At 34.5% G+C, this 16,067-nt stretch overlaps 1 protein-coding gene across 14 annotated transcripts in view; it reads left to right on the top strand.

Annotated features, from left to right (window-relative positions):
- The window catches only part of MEF2C (myocyte enhancer factor 2C), a 152,957-nt gene that overhangs the window by 28,039 nt on the left and 108,851 nt on the right, over window positions 1-16,067 (top strand). Inside the window, exon 2 of one of the 14 annotated variants that reach the window (XM_034656472.1) lies at window positions 15,078-15,215. The exons of the other annotated variants lie outside the window; for them this stretch is intronic. The gene's annotated coding sequence lies outside the window, so the exon portion shown is untranslated. The remainder of the gene's footprint in view (window positions 1-15,077; window positions 15,216-16,067) is intronic. 14 annotated transcript variants of the gene reach the window in all.

Raw genomic sequence — 16,067 nt, 5'->3', positions numbered from 1 at the left:
TGCTTCAATAAATTGAATGCTGCCTTGAATGTTTTTCTATAGGAATTGACTTTAGAATATAATTCTGACAACGTTCTGTCATTATATTTCATGTGCTCCTTGAACTCAACTTTCATCTCTACTACTGGTATTCTATTTATTTATTTTTACCACTGGTACTTTTAGATATATAGTCTTCCCTGTGTTTATTAATAGAAATAGAAATAGCCTTAAAATTATCTTTTTCAGTTATACATATTTAGAATACATAATAAATGGGTGTGATTTTTTTAAATATAAATTTTCACCTTTGCTAGCAAATGTTGAACACACACTTCAATATACAGTTCTAAAATGGTTTTAATTGTGTTATGCCTAAGACGATACCAGTAACCTTTCATTTGCCACTGTAGTACTAGAGAATGTAGAGAATTCTGCATAAAATACTTCCATATACAATCACTTTCAGTCATTTAAATTTCCATTTGTCATTATGGAAATGTAAATACAGTGTGATAGTTTGCTTATATTTTTTGTATCTAAAACACTTATGGATCGAGTCTGTATACATTGGTTACATTATAAAGTTTCAAATAATAATAATTCCAGGGGTGCCTGAGTGGCTCAGTCGTTAAGCATCTGCCTTCGGCTCAGGGCGTGATCCCAGAGTTCTGGGATCGAACCCCACGTCCGGCTCTTCCGCTGGGAACCTGCTTCTTCCTCTCCCACTCCCCCTGCTTGTGTTCCCTCTCTCACTGGCTGTCTCTATCTCTGTGAAATAAATAGATAAAATCTTTAAAAATAATAATAATAATAATAATGGTACATTTTTAGTACAATTAGAATGCTAAAATCTTTTTGAGATGGCGAAAACACATTTTATAATTTCAAGAACCTAGGATAAATATTATGGTCTATTCACATAACTATAAGTGTATAAATTATTTTAATTTAATAAGATAGAGAAGTATACATTACTAAATGTTGAATTTTTACAATCATAATATGAAATAATTAACATTGCTGGTTTATAGAATGTTAGCATGTAGAAGCTAAAAGTTAGGAGAAGAATTAGCCAAATCACAGCAGATAGGTATTCACTAAATCTATATCCAATACTTGTTAAGACAGGTCGATGGATATCAAAATGCGTGAATGTTACTGGAAGACAAAGTGCAAAGTCCTGGCATTATTCTAATAATGAGACAAAGCAAAGTTCTTCTTTTAAAGATATATGTATTCTTCATTTAAAAATTCATTATATAGAAGTTCTTAATGATATGTAGGTTACATACACATACAAATATATAGATATAATCATACAAATATATATATACATACATCAAATATATATACACACACAAATTTGTGTGTGTATGTATCATCTATGTCAAAGAGATCACCAAAGTCAGAGTGAGCACATGAGGTCTATAAGTTTTATTTGCTTCTCCGTGTTAGAATGAAGGGCGTCCTAGACATCTTGGTGCTCCGAAAGAACAGTGGCCTTCAAAGGTCTGTACTGACTCTGTATTCCTCCATTCTCTCATCTGCTTTGGCAGGTAACTCTTCCTTTGTTGTGTTCTTAAAGCAATCGAAGTAGCCATCATTTTTTATTAAAATGCTGGTATTTTTTTTAGTATGACGTGAAAGACAGACCTTGGAGTCAGATTGTGTAGGTTTCAATCCCAAAGCCACCATCTCCCGTGGGCAAGAAAAGTCCTCTTTGCCTAAATTTTCCCATGTGTAAAATGTGTGTAATAATGCTACATAAGGCTACAACAGTGCCTGACACAGAACGAGGATTAACAAGGATTAATGATCATTAGCCTTTTTAAACTTTTACAGTCAAGAAATTTTGCATTGAAAGGTTTTTGTTCTTTGCCTTTTAGGGAGAAAGTCTAGGAAATAGATTTTGTAAATCACATATGTTACCCTCAAGTTTTAAGTCATTAAAGGTGACATCCCTATTTGATTGTATCTTTTCAAAGTTTAAAAAATATTCTTGCGGTGGAATTTTAATTGTTCCGATTTATATTATTAAATTAATTATAGAACTAGGGAATACCAAATTTACCAAATTCTGGAATTTTCTGACTTTTGAAATGCTGATTAACAATAGGTCATTTCCCGGGGCGCCTGGGTGGCACGGCGGTTAAGCGTCTGCCTTTGGCTCAGGGCATGATCCCGGCGTTATGGGATCGAGCCCCATATCGGGCTCCTCCGCTATGAGCCTGCTTCTTCCTCTCCCACTCCCCCTGCTTGTGTTCCCTCTCTCGCTGGCTGTCTCTATCTCTGTCGCATAAATAAATAAAATCTTTAAAAAAAAAAACAATAGATCATTTCCTGAAAGAATTTGCAGATTCATCTCCCTGAAACATCAGAGAAAACTGAACCTTAATAGTGGTCAATCATTAATACCATTGGTATAAAGTTAAGCATTTACAAACAAGTCAGATAAATAAATGTGATGAAACTTTTATTGTAGATTTTTTAATTAAGCTTTAGACAGCTTTTGCGCTAGCCAAATATCACGCATATTTCCAGTGTATTTTATCATGGGTATATAACCTTTTTTTTTTTTTTTTTAACAAACAAGTCTCACAATTCTTGTACATGAGAGGTTTCCCATAGAATTCAATAGAATAACCAAAAATCATGTGGGGCTGGCTCTTAGATAGGTGAATCTTAAGATTCAGGCAGTTGGGCATGTGAATTTATGAATGCCTTTATTTTCAAATTAGAAGCATGTAAACTAAAGGTATTTAAAGTGCTTGGAACAGTCATTCTTTTAAGAAATACTTTACAACACTGAAGAATTTTTTTATCCATCTGAAGAAACAAAATACATTCACATGGCCCACCTAGAATTCTAAATGACCAGTTCATTGACATAGGGAATCTTTTAAACAACTCTTTCACAGAGAACAGTTACATTAGTAAACAGAATTTTTATCCTCTGGTATGTCAATTTTTGACCAAAACCTGAATTTATTTTTTCTCATCAGTGTACCCCAGTATCAGTGTAGGGGATGAGTTCATGACCTTTTCTTTTTTTTATTTTTTTATTTATTTTTTTTTAAAGATTTTATTTATTTATTTGACAGAGATAGAGACAGCCAGCGAGAGAGGGAACACAAGCAGGGGGAGTGGGAGAGGAAGAAGCAGGCTCATAGCGGAAGAGCCTGATGTGGGGCTCGATCCCATAACGCCGGGATCACGCCCTGAGCCGAAGGCAGACGCCTAACCGCTGTGCCACCCAGGCGCCCCTCTTTTTTTTTTTTTAAATGGTCCTACCCAAGTGACAGCTACTTAACAGCATGGAGTAAAAAGTTACATTGCTTATGTTTTTAAAATGTGTCTCAGTTTATCTACCTTATCATGACTAAAATAATTACAACAAGAATTAAATAAAAAATGTAAGGCAGTTAGCATATTGCCTATTATTATTACTATGAAGAAAGATGTAAATGTATGTAAATTTTTATCTTAGTAAGATGGTTTTCATCCACATAAGGCTACCCAGTTTTCTACAAAGTAAGAGATAATACATAACTGGGAAGCTGTATCCATTCAATCACACTTCCAGAAGTAGGTTTGTTGTTTTTCACTAAACTGTTTTTGGCCACTATAGCTTTGAATTTGCAAATATAGGGTATTGTTAGGTTTTTAGATCGTGCAGATTCTCTCTACCACCTCCTTCTGCTATTTGCCTTTGGGGAATTTTTTTAAAATAGGAAATTATCCTACATCATCTTTGTAAAAGTTTTAATAATAAGATTATAAATCTCAGCTAAAGTATTACATATGAATATTAGTTGCATTACCCTGTGCCCAATTACTGGTTATAATTGTAAGTTTGCAAAATGAATTTATTAACATTCTGTGTATTACCAATTTTTATTCCTGTACCTTATAAATGCAATATATTTTAATCTAATTTTTCAAATTTAGATAATAGTTGTATTATTCAACTTCAAATTTGAGAAGCTCCCTTGTAATGCATTTGTGATCCAAGTCACTACTAAAAATTGTGAGTATAAATGAGATAAACAAACTAGAAATAGTGATCTTAAGTGGAAGCTAGATTGTGTCCAATCTAATCTCCTAACTAATTATGCATCTAACCAGTGTGTTAAAATTCTATCTAGAGGTCCTGGAATTCTTCTTTCTCTTTTTTTTTAATGGCATTGTTTTATAGATGAGTTACTAAATGAAAAAAAAAAGTGGTAATAGAGGAAGCTGGCATGGAGAATTGTAGCTGTATTCAGCTCTTTTTATCTTTTTCTAAATATAGTTATAAAATATTGTTCAGGTCAGCTGATGTAAGCAGAGGAGTGCTTCTTCATGCCTTCTTTCTTTCCCAATTATTTCAATAATGTTTTGATGAATTAAAGTATATAAGTGAAACAAAGAAATCAGCGCCAAGTTCTAATATCAAATCAAGAATTGAAATTGCTGGGGCGCCTGGGTGGCACAGTGGTTAAGCGTCTGCCTTCGGCTCAGGGCGTGATCCCGGCGTTATGGGATCGAGCCACATCAGGCTCCTCCGCCGTGAGCCTGCTTCTTCCTCTCCCACTCCCCCTGGCTCGTGTTCCCTCTCTCGCTGGCTGTCTCTATCTCTGTCGAATAAATAAATAAAATCTTAAAAAAAAAAAAAAGAATTGAAATTGCTAATTCCCCAGATATTTTTAATATATTGCTAATCTCAAGACCAGGACTAAATTGGTATTCCAGGACTAAAGTGGTAAATTTTTAATAGAGATGTCTCTCACGAGCAAGTCTTATTATAACATACTAGAATATCATTTATTCTTTGAGGATGTGATTTATTCTATTTAAATATAAGCCCTGTAAAGGAGATGTGTTAATCTATTTTTACTCTAAGTACATAAATATGTCTGCTACACTCTAGTCAGTAGATGTATTCAGAAGCCAATATGCCTACACTCTCACATTTCTTCTGTAAATGATGAATAATATTGATAAATGAAAATTACAAATCTGCAATAGAGCTTAACTATTGAATACTAAATCATTCTGTTACTAACTCTGTGTTCCAATGACATTTTCTAGATTAAAAAAATGTCATTCCTACATTTAAAAAATATTTTGTGCCTTTACAGCAATGTAAGCAAATGTGCATTTGAAAGAAAATCCACAATGCAGCCACAAATAATTCCCTGTAAGATTCAAAGTGCCATTTTCAAAAAGGGTTCAATTTTCAGAATAGAATATTTAAAACCTCTTTCCTGCCAGACTTTACATTCCACATGTTTGGTACAATTAAAATGGAAGAGTGGTGGAATGGAACTCTTCCATCTATTTTTTGGAAAAACATATTCACTCACCTCAATTTGTCAGTGTGCATTAAGAGGTAGGTCATTATGCAGTAGAAAAAGAAGAAGAGGGCAGCTCTAACTCATGTGACTGACATATACTGAACATGGCCATTAATACAACTTGGCAGTGACCTTGGCAGCATTTCAGGTAATCTCCCTGCAGGGATAAACTATTTGAATGATATTATAAACACAAAGAGAGTTCTCTTTGGACCTCTACCACTTAATTTTCTTACATCCTAACAAAAATATTTTTTAACTGATCCCTTAATGATTGTCTTTTTACCTTTGCTCTCTCAAATGAGAATTTATTCCCAGGCATTGTTGTCCTTTTTCTGTCATTATGGGGACTGCTATATATTTGGTAGCACTTTCATAAAGCGTTGAAGCCGATTCTATTTTTTATTATAGGTATAAATCTGTAGTCAAATTTTATTAGACCACTCATAATCAAAGTTCTAAAAAGTAGAAAGCGTATGTAGAGAAGACAATAGGTTGAAAACTTGATGTTGAAGAAAATTCTCTATTATACATTTCATAAAAACTCTGAGCACCACAATTATTATTATTACTATTTAGGATTTATTTAGATTATTTAAAATAAAACGTGTATTTTTATCACAACTTCTTAGATTTTGCAGTAGAAAATTCAAGTGCATCATTGCTTATTTCCTACTTCAGATGAGTTTGTCATACAAGAAGGGAATTGTGGTGCTTAGAAGATTCAGGTAAATGAGTGGAAAAGATCACAACAAATAGTTAACTCGTTATCTTATTAAGAAGTTCTACTGCCCATCATAATCTCATATTTAGTCAAAATGTGTACCGAAATACCTGTGATAAGTTTCATGTAGTGGAGATTGGGCTTATTTTTTTTTTTTAATTTATTTACTTGTCAGAGAGCGAGCACAAGCAGGGGGAGTGGCAGGCAGAGGGAGAAACAGGCTCCCCGCTGAGCAAGGAGCCCAATGCTGAACTGGATCCCAGGACCGCGGGATCATGACCTGAGCCAAAGGCAGATACTTAACCAACTGAGCCACTCAGGCATCCCTGAGATTGGGCTTATTTAAAAGCCTCTAAGAAGGTCATAATTTCTTGCACTTGCCTCTGCATCATATTTCAATACAGGAAATGAACAATGACTTTAAGGGAAGAGCATTTTTTTCTATAATGTGGATCCATTTTTAAAAACTATTCCTTCCGTAATTGTTTCTGGGTTTTTTTGGCAATTTAAACCAGCTGCTGACAACAGCATTTATAGAAGCCATTGACATTTTGATTCACTGTTCTTTATTTATAATGTTCATTCTAATTTAAACTTTTACAAGCAGTCCAAATTAGTTAATTTCTGGAATTAAAGCAAATTCACTGGTCATTAACATTTTTTAGTATCGCAAGTATATAGAGTATTAGAAAGCTGCTTCCAATTAATGGTTCATTTTAAGTGCGCAAAGTGAGTTATTCTGGTACATAGAACCTTAAGAATCATTTGATAAGAAGGACACAAATTTATGAGGTAAGGCAAGTTCAGTAAATTACAGCATACTGTACTTCTCATCAACTCACCTATAAATTTAATCTTTACCAGTACCCACTTCTAATTCATTGTTAAGTTGATCTATATTCAGAATTCCTTACTATGTTTACATTACTAAGGCATATACCAAATGGAAGATTAGAGGTATCTTTTCTCTGGCTATAAATTATAAGTATAAATGGCTGCTAGTAGCCTATAACACTATTTAAGTTGTCCTTGAAATAACTTTAAATAGAAGCACATTAAGAAATATAATTTAAATCAGAGAAAAATTTAGTATTTTTGGTGCATTATGTTTAAACTACAAATAGCAATATATTTTAAGCCCAATTTTTAAGAATAAAATAGAATAAAATAGAAAAGCCAAACAAACAAAATGAAACATTCTTCTCTAATCTAGTAAGAACCAAAGGTTGAAGTTTATTTTTAGATAAAAGCTCAGATCCTCAATGCATTGAATTAGACATATTTCCTGTCAGGTGGTCTAGGACTTTCACATAAAATTTAAAAATTTGATAACAGCATAACAGAGGAAGAAGAACCTGGAATCTGGAGTCAAGGCTCCCTTGTCTCAAAACCTAGTTTTGCTACTTACTTGCAGTAAAAAGTTGAGGAAATTTCATATGTTTTCTTTCCCTTGATTTTTTTCTGAACTGAAATGTAATAGGACACGTGATTACAAACTTATCCAAGTGTGAATTCCAACTGAAATAGTAGAAATAATATTCCTGGGACATGTTCATTCAATGTTAACATTCTCGCTGAGATGAGTAAAAATTGTTTCAGAGATATAAAATCTTGAACATAAATTAAGACTCTTGCCAGAATTCCAAATCTTATTCTAGAAATCCTTTTTTTCCATGTTGCAAACCTGAAATAGAATCTTCCAACATGATAATTTTACGGGTTAAAGAAAATCATAGATATTAGTTTCAGTAGTTCATAAAATCTGTCATTAGACATAGGAGAAATATGTATATTACCTAGTTGATATATCTTACTCAATAATGGAGAAAGTGAGTCTTAGAAGAAATTGAATGAAATACAAAACTTGAATTTCAGAAATATTAAAATTATTTAAATGTGATTGCGTAGCGTACATTGTCTACTGAGCAATTAGTATCATTTTTGTACAATGTCTCAGTAGAATTCTATACTTCAATTCCAACAATCCACTGATACACCACTGATTATTTCAAATAGATTTTAAATGACATACACAGTATTTTAAGTGATGGAGTATGTCTATATTTCGGTGTTTAAGCTTCAAATACAGTTTTAGGTAAAGGCAAATAGCTAATGGAACAAAGACCCGAATAGGAAACGCTTTCCATCCATGATTTAAAAAAAAAAAAAAAAACTTAACAGAAAAACCAGTAAAGAACGTTTTACAAAGCCCTACGTCCAAAAAGAAATGAGATAGGAAAACATTAACAGGGCATCACCACCCGATATATTGGGATCTTCTAAAATAACTCCATCTGTTTAACTCTTAGCCAGTTGCCAGTGATGTCCCTGTCTCTGCATCATACCTTTTTCCAATTTCTAGGGCAGGGTTGGGAGAGGGGCAGAAGTTTCTATGGGTAGATGGATGAGCATTGTCCTGTGCCTTCTCCAGTTCAAACATTATACTGTAGGATGACACCCCTCCCTAATTTCAAGGATTCTAGAAGAGGATAATTTGCTTTTCTACAAAAGCCTTTGAGATCCTAATCTATAATATCACCTTTAAAAAAATTATTATTTATATTCTCATAAGTACATGAAAAATTTACCTAGAAGCTGGCGTATTGGCATATATCTAGCCACATATCAAAGCTGTTTTCTTTTTATCTCACTATTTTCTCCTCCTGAGAATTTTTTTCAACGTATTAATGAAAACTAAATTTGTGACAAATAAATCATTACCGTATCTCCCACTTCTTTATTTACTATAATTTTGATGCCTGATGCTATATTCATAAATTCTCAGGAAAGGATTTTTCTCACTGTGTATCTTTATATTTTTCCATATGGTTGATTTTTGTAATTGCACTCTGTTTTTAATCCATTATCTTTTATTACACAATAGGGAATCATTGATCAATTGCTCTCATCCTTGTATAATAGAAATATCTAACTTTTACAGTCCATACTTCCCAGACGTATAGTCAGGAAACAGGAAAGTGAGTTGGCATTGTTGATTTACTAGAATTTTTTTTATTTCAGTAAAACTAAGGCAATATTATTCATTAATTAGTTTAGTTTTTTAAATCAAACGTGGTGATTAGCCAAAGATTCGTAATCTCTTAGGATCTAATCACAGGCAGGAATTAAAGATCCAAAGAATTCTTCAGTAGAAAAAGATGACTATTAATGGAGCTTATTTCAAAGGAGTTGGAAATATTTTTAAAGTGTTCTTAGAAAATTTAAAACGTAGGACGGAAGATTGCACAAGTGGTCAAACACCACTTCATCTGGTAATCACAAACATTAAAAAGAGAGGGGAGTCTCTGGTTGGCTAAAGAAAGACCCATATGAAGAATGGAAATTTTAAAAGCATTATGAGAAAAGAAGAAATTAAAAACAGTATGGAAGTGAAAGTTCTAAGAAATAGTGAAGGTTTAAAATTGGATAAGGAGAATAGAAATTAAGGTATGGTATTTATAAATTCATTCAGTTTAACCAATAAACAAGAACAAGAGCAAAAGGTAAAATAAAAGTGTAGCCCGTTTTTTCATGTGCAGGTGAAAGTAAATATAGATAATGCCAGGAATATTGTAAGTTCCACAAAGGTGTGATTTTTTATCTGTTTTATTTTTATTCTTTGATTTATCCCTTAAAATAGTGCCTAAAACACAGTACATACTAAAGCACTAAAACAAACAAACAAAAACAAAACAAAAATAAACCCTTTAGAATGAAGGAATGAATGAAATGTTTCTTTGCTTTATCTTTTATCTTTGTTATGCAACAAAATGAACTCATGCTTGTGTCCACCTACAAAGGAAATGAAACATATCTATCTACGACCTGTGGAATTTAGTGATACTAAGAAACAAAGCAAATATCATTTAATTCCTGGGCAGGTCTAGCAAAAGCTATAATTTTAGTAACAGGAATTCTTGCAACATAATGCCATTGCAGGACTACGAGGTACTATTCTTAAGAACTTTTAAATAAAAACTAGAAGGTAACTATCGATGATAATATTTTTAAAAGAAAGCAAAGGATGGCCCAGGGAACCACTGTTAGTAACTAACTTGCAGAGTTAAAATATAGAAGGAAAAATCACAATGACTTGTTATACATTTTGTATACATTCTGTAGCACCCTGGGTGCGAGTATGAACCCACACAGCATCATTAATAACTGGCCCTGGGAGAATATTTTAAATTACAGTATCAAGTGTAAAGGAGAAGAAATAGGTATAACCTCAACTTTCCAAGGCTTTTGATTTTGTCCTGTGCCACATACTCATTCATAAATTAGAAAAATATTTTCTAAACCACACAGATTTTGAATGGCAACTGAAGCTATAATGAAATAATTTATTCACTAAATTTAAAAACGTTAATGAGTCCTACGTAAAGAATGTGAAGTCTGGCCCTTGAAAGATAGGACCCGAAGCCAGTGTGACCTTGGTAAAATTGGTAAACTGAAGAAGTGATGGGAAATAATGAAGCTAAGGAAATTCAGATAAACTCTTTACATACAAAATGTGGAAGAGTTGGCTAGAAACAAATCTGGCAAGGGAAAACAATGCGAAATTGACATAAATGAAAAGATAAACTTTGGTTTTAAAATTGATGCAGTGTGTAGATAATTAAAAATATGTATTTGATGGGAATATACAAGAATAGCCTGTTTTGAGTACTATGTATATTTTTGGACTAGAGAGTTAAGGGCAGATATGACTTGAAATGAAGAGCTGCAAATATGGGGGAGAACAGAAAGTAAAGCAAGGGCAGGATAACAAAAACAGGTATAATTCAATATACAGTCTTGAAGTGTCTGAAATGAGGACATGATCATCAAATGTTGTTCTCTGTACAAAGGGTAGAACAAGAGGAGTGGGCATAAAGTATTCTGTGAGGGATTAGCTATAAGTCAGAATTTCCTGAGTGAGAGTTGTGAAATATCAAAATAGGTTACTGAGGAAGGTTATGTTGCTCCTTTTCCGGAAGGCCTTAAAAATAGGAGAGGTGGAATCCTTGTGAAATAATTTGAGGATGGTATTATCTGAAGGAGGAGAAAATTGTATGACCTTGAATGGCCTCTGCCAGTATTAATGTCTGGCATTTCTACTCTGGAAATATAAATACATAATTCGACCAAAAAATAGATTATTTTGCTCTTTTCTAACGTGGCAAAATTTAGGTAAATTTTAAAATAGATCTCCTGAAGATCCAGTTTAAGGAAAGTGAAATTTCCAAGCCCATCCTGAAATTCTCTATAATAAGTTTAGAGAAACATTTATTAAATATTTATCCTACTTTTTTTTAAGGAACTGAATAGAAATTGTGCTATATTCATTACTTTCCAACTCATAAAATATATAAGATAACCATTTTTATATAATTTATAATTTTGGAATCATCAGAAGAGTAACCAAATAATGATTTGGTATGTTAACTAGTTACTTGTGGCAATGTTCACTTTTCTAGCATGTAAGAGTGATGTCACCTCTGTACTTCTCAGAACTCTTCTATTACCAGACCCACCAACAGGCATGAGTGACTCTGAAGTAAAAATTATTCCAGACATCTCTTCACTGCAAAAGGCAATATTTGCCAACAGGTTCTTTCTTACCAAATTAGAATTTTCAGAGATTTCCTGTTTTCCAAAAGCCTCTTCAAGTGCATGGGCTATTGAAACAGCCATGTTGAGCTTTCACTTTGCCCAGTCAACGGCCCAGCATCTTAAATTGAATTCAGGCTTGACTATAATGGGTCATTGTCAATCATGGAGTTTTTGAATGGCTCTGACCCAATGTGCTCATCAGTTGTACAATAACTTATGTAAATACATAAATGAATGTATATGTATCTATATTCGTATCACAATGCTCTCCCTACAAAAATATGAGAACAGTCTGATACATGCTGAAAATATACAAACTATTACTTCCTCACACTATGTAGGCTCTGACAGAGCGAGCTATGTGATACATTGTGGAAAAACTGATGTGAACTTCTGTAATACACCAAAATGTGTGATTTTTCTTCAACAATTATGAATATATTGCCAATTATGTCAACTGTTTTTATACAATTAATAGTATGTTTTATTAGGTGTGTGTCTTATAAAGCTGATATACATAAAATTACTTCTAAAGTAATATATTTAAAGAGTGTGAATTGCATAGTTATAGCCAGAGGTCTCAAACACAAAGAATGCTAAAGAAGTAGGTAAATGTATAAAATTCCAAAGTGGAAACTGCACTGCATAGAAAAGAATATTGTGGTAGACCATAATGTGAGAGGATGAGGAGAAGCATAAAGAGAAGGAACAAAAGGAGAAACAGCAAGGGGAGTGGGGGTGGGTTAATGACCAGGGTAATACCAGAATGAATTGGATCTGGGTTTGACACCTACCCGTGGTACTGTAAAGGAGAACAAGATGACTGCCTCAAGCCTGGAGACAAGATATCTGTAATAGTCTTTGTAATACTCATCTTAATCAAGAATGTAGTTGACTCTCCTGGCCCATCCTCAGGAAGACACCTGTTTTCATGTTTTTCCCAGGACTCATGATGAATATATGCTTATTCATAGACATTCACCTGGTTTCCCTTGTGAGCAACCACATTCATTTGTAGAAAACGTGAGGGGGGAACCCACTGTTGCTGATGAGCCTGATATGCTAATAACAAATATCTGATCGAGTATCATTCTTTTCCCCTACTCGGCACAATGAAGTAAATTCTTTTTTGCCACCAAGAATTAGAAAATGTTAGGGGCGCCTGGGTGGCACAGCGGTTAAGCGTCTGCCTTTGGCTCAGGGCGTGATCCCGGCGTTATGGGATCGAGCCCCACATCAGGCTCTTCAGCTATGACCCTGTTTCTTCCTCTCCCACTCCCCCTGCTTGTGTTCCCTCTCTCGCTGGCTGTCTCTCTCTCGGTCGAATAAATAAATAAAAAATCTTTAAAAAAAAAAGAATTAGAAGGGGCGCCTGGGTGGCACAGCGGTTAAGCGTCTGCCTTCGGCTCAGGGCGTGATCCCGGCGTTGTGGGATCGAGCCACATCGGGCTCTTCCTCTATGAGCCTGCTTCTTCCTCTCCCACTCCCCCTGCTTGTGTTCCCTCTCTCGCTGGCTGTCTCTATCTCTGTCAAATAAATAAATTTNCTTTTAAAAAAAAAAAATTAAAAAAAAAAAAAAAAAAAAAGAATTAGAAAATGTTAGATGAATTGAAGAACACTGATTTTTTAAATAAAGATTTTATTTATTTATTTATTTATTTGAGAGAGAGGGAGAGCAAGAGCAGGGAGGAGAGAGAGAAGCAGGCTTCCCAATGAGCAGGGAACCCAATGTGGGGCTTGATCTCAGGACCCTAGGATCATGACCTGAGCCAAAGGCAGAAGCCTAAGAGACTGAACCAGCCAGGCACCCCTAAAGAACACTGACTTTAAAAGTACTTTTTAGATTCTACTGAAAACCTCTGAACATCCCATTTTCTGCATAGACTTTTAACTTGAAAGCACTCTTGTGAATAGTACTTGCCGCATGGAGAAGTAGCAGAGTATGTGGTTCAAGTACTGAGTCTGGGACCAGATTTATATACTCTGTAATTACATGTACCCTAACAGTAGCTGTGTGACCCTGGGCAAGTAACTTGACCTCTCTGTGTTCCAGCTTTTTTTTCCTGGAAATTATTTTTAAATAGCCTTCCTCATAGGCTGCTGTAGGGATTGAAGTTAGTATTTGTAAAGCTTTTGGTGCTATAGGAAGTATTTCATAATTCATAGCTATTTATTAAATTTCTAAATATGATTAGTGGTTCAAACTACATAATGTAACCTTAGTCTTAACTGTTTATATTGCTTGCGGCTGAGGTGAACCAACTTTTCAAAGCAAAAAGTATGGAAAAAACAATTCTGTTTACCCAGGCAACTAAACATTTTTGTCAGTTTATTTTTTCTCTAGAACTATATCCTTTGGAGAAGCATTTTGACGTCGTTTTGCCCTACACCTTTACCAAATTTCTAACATTTAGGAACTTGAAGGGGGTCTTTAGAAATTGAACCTCTCTCCCTTTATATATCTGAGGAAAATGAGACTCAAAGTAGTTGACTGGCCCAAAGACAAGCAACTCGTGGGTAGCAGAACCCAACCAAGAGTCTGATTACAAATAGAACTTTCTTTTCACTATGCTCTACCACTTCTTGGTGCTTTGGAAATATATTTCACTAATTGCTAAATATTTTATTAGTATTTTTACTTTAAAAGAACAACAATTTTTTGCACTTGATACCATATTTGTACTTCTTTGTAAAGCTAAAAGAATAGTTTTCCATTGTTTTATCAATTATTCAACAATACTGTTATGTTTTCCTTGAGCCAGGCACTGAGCAGAGTGTTGGTCGGTTTAGGGCATTTCAGCAGTGCGGTGTATTCAGTAATCAAAGGGAAGAAGCTAGCATTTGCCAAAAAATATTCTGGATACATTTGGAAATACTCCAGATTCTGGCATCTAGCATACTGAAGAATATGAAAAGTCCTGTAGCAAAGAAATTTGTTTTTTAATTTTTTTAAAAATGTCCTGACTTCTTGTTGTTGTTTTTGTTTTGAGGAGTAGCTTGTTGCCTCCTTAAGGACCACTGATCTTTGGAATCCACGCTGGGGTTTCTGAGGAGTTGTGGGCTTGCTTTCACTGATAGGTGCTTTCTTTTAGGTCCTAGCTTTTAGAGAATCAGGATTTAAAAACTTCATTTCAGTAAATTTCTAATTTGTGGCAGCATGGTCTTTTTTACAGGGGAAGTACCGTAATACTTTCCGTGTATTCGTATCTGCCAAGGATGACTTGGGCTATCCTTGAAAATTGCCTGGGACAGAATGTGTAGACATACTGAGATAAGGAGCCTCCTGCCAGGCCTTCAGCTAGGAACCAACTTAGCCAGGCCCACGGCCGGCCCTCTGCAGCACACTTGCCCTGCCCGGGTGTACGGAGGAAACATTCTGTTCGTCTGAGAACACCTCTATTCCTAGCTCTTTGACAGTTTCACTTTCCATATCCCCTCAGTTTTAAACATGTGGAAAAAGCGATAAAGGAAGGTGATGAAATGAAAAAATGGAGTGGGGAAGGCTACAAAGAGAGAGAAGAAACTCAGATTTACATGCCTGTTTTGCGTGCAATTATGGCTGCGTTTTGGAGGGGGAGGTGAGTGTTCTCCAAAGGTCATTTTACAAGATAGGGAGGAAGGTAGATGAGTACGCAGTGTGAAATATTGGTTAACATTGACAATATGCTGTTCTTTATTAAAATAAATATCTATATCATGATTCATTTAGGAAAAGAAAGAAGACCATTTTGATTTTTAAAAAACCTTTTCAAATTTATAATTCTTTTTCGGGGCATTAGATCAATTATAAATGAAAATAGATCAGTGTTAATTTAGGCTTCATAATAAATTATACAACTTACCCTGTTTTAAAATTTATAAATTATGTTCACCAAATAGGAAATAGAGAGAAATTAGTGCAGTAAAGGATCAAATTCATGCTACTCCCCCCAAAAATGGCAGGGAAGGGAGAACTGAAAGTGTATACCCATTATTTCTTTTTTTTTTTTTTAAAGATTTTATTTATTTATTCGACAGAGATAGAGACAGCCAGCGAGAGAGGGAACACAAGCAGGGGGAGTGGGAGAGGAAGAAGCAGGCTCATAGCAGAGGAGCCTGATGTGGGGCTCGATCCCACAACGCGGGGATCACGCCCTGAGTCGAAGGCAGATGCTTAACCGCTGTGCCACCCAGGCGCCCCAATACCCATTATTTCTTAAGTAAAGTTTTGTTCCATAGGAAATTTTGACCCCCTTTCCTTACTTAAAATACTGGTTTTTCATTAGACATTTCTATTTAACAACTTCTAAAATTAAAGTGTGTCTATTGCCTTTTGCTCTAATTTCTTATTTATTAAAATTCATAATCCTTAAATTTTGTATTTTTCCTCTTAAAAATGCTTTAATTTAAAAAATACTAGATGATTCAATTTGTCTATTCATTCCAAGTTG

The sequence above is a fragment of the Ailuropoda melanoleuca genome, chromosome 3 (assembly GCF_002007445.2).
Source record: "Ailuropoda melanoleuca isolate Jingjing chromosome 3, ASM200744v2, whole genome shotgun sequence".
NCBI classification, from domain to species: Eukaryota; Metazoa; Chordata; class Mammalia; order Carnivora; family Ursidae; genus Ailuropoda; species Ailuropoda melanoleuca.
The sequence above is the reverse complement of the archived record's forward strand: the minus strand, read 5'-3'. Positions and strand labels throughout refer to the sequence as shown.